The 1,717-nt window shown below is 43.9% G+C and overlaps 1 pseudogene; it reads left to right on the forward strand.

Annotated features, from left to right (window-relative positions):
- Window positions 1-265: 265 nt before the first annotated feature.
- LOC102875029 lies at window positions 266-1,439 on the forward strand (annotated as a pseudogene).
- The last annotated feature ends 278 nt before the right edge of the window (window positions 1,440-1,717 follow it).

Raw genomic sequence — 1,717 nt, forward strand, 5'->3', positions numbered from 1 at the left:
TGCAAGAATCGTGGCTACTTTAAGAAATATATGGCTATGTTTTGTAGTTGATTTAATCCAGATCACATGTGTTGAGGAATTCCTTCCTGTCAGGCTCTGCAGTAAGCATTGGTGATGGAGAAACAGAGGAGGTTGTCTCTCCACAGGACAGGGAACTCTGGGGCCCAGTACACAGAGAGCAGTGCTGTTAATGTAAAGCTCATGAATTTCTGGCGGCTCAGATCTATCAGGAGTTCTGCAGCATAGAGATGGGCCATCTCCCCCCTCAGAAACCAGCTGGAAAAACACAAAAAACGGGGAGGGGAATGGAGCACATCCTATAGCAAATAATCATACTGATGTGATGGAAGTAGACGGGGATGCTGAAATCCCCCCTAATAAACAGTGGTGTTATGGGACCATGAATCAGAGGTTTTCATTTGTGCCTGCAATCTCAATAGTGATCTCCTGGCTTCTGTGTCTGGAGACTCAACAGCAAGTATGTGGAATCTTACTGAAAATAGCACAAGTGGCTCCACACAGATAGTATTTAGACATTGCATACGAGAAGGAGGGCAAGATGTCCCAAGCAACAGGATGTAACATCTCAAGGTTGGAATCGTGAAGGTACACTTCTAGCAACTGGCTCATATGCTGGATTTGCCAGAATGTGGACTAAAGAGGGTAATCTTGTTAGTACTCTGGGACAGCATAAAAGCCCTACATTTATAATAAAATGGAATAAGAGAAGACATTTCATCCTAAGCACTAGAGTAGACAAGAACACAATTATTTGGGACGCACGTCCCGGTGAAGCCAAACAACAGTTTGCTTTCCATTCAGCACCAGCACTGCCTGTTGACTGGCAAGAGCAACAATACCTTTGCTTCTTGTAGTACAGATGTGTGCATTCATGTCTGTAAGTTAGGATGACGTAGACCTATTAAAACATGCCAGGGACTCACGAATGAAGTAAATGCGATCAAAGGGGACCCAGCTGGCAATCTCTTGGCCTCCTGTTCTGATGCTTTGAAGATAGGGGGTATGAAGCATGACAGTTGTGTCCATGATTTTCAGGCATCTGATAAAGAAATGTGTTCTACTAAATGGGGTCCAACAGGACCAGGAATGAATAATCCAAATGCTAACCTTCTGTTGGCAAGTGCGTCCTTTGAGTCTACTGTTAGGTTATCAGATGTAGACCAAGACATTTGCATTCACACTTTGACAAAACCCCAAGAGTCTGTGTACAGTGTAGCTTTCAGGTCTGATGGCAGGTGATTCTTTTGAGTGGTTCTTTTGACCAATGTGTGCAAGTCTGGAACACACAGACAGGTGCCCCCGTTCACAGCTATAGGGGAGCAGGCAGAATATTTGAAGTCTGCTGGAATGCACCAGGAGACAAACTTGGGGCCAGTACATCAGATGGTTCAGTTTGTGTATTAGACCTTCAGAAATAGCATTACTAATTGGAATCCATGGACCAACTATGAATGTGTACATAGTCAAAATGACTGTCCTTGACCCATGTACTGTGATAGTCCCCCTTGAACCATGGCCAAATCTAAAAGAAATATATACATCCAGTATATATAAACAAGCAAACAAACAAACCAGCTAGAGGGTTGTCTCTGAGTCAGATGCTACTTGATAGCAATGACTTTGACCTCTGACTATATTTGAGAGGCTAGAGGTCTAAGGAGGGGGGGTTCCTTAACCTGGGTTACTGTGTTCTCCA

Source organism: Elephantulus edwardii, unplaced genomic scaffold (genome assembly GCF_000299155.1).
Source record: "Elephantulus edwardii isolate Elephantulus edwardi_28Jun2011 unplaced genomic scaffold, EleEdw1.0 scaffold00006, whole genome shotgun sequence".
Lineage (NCBI taxonomy): Eukaryota > Metazoa > Chordata > Mammalia > Macroscelidea > Macroscelididae > Elephantulus > Elephantulus edwardii.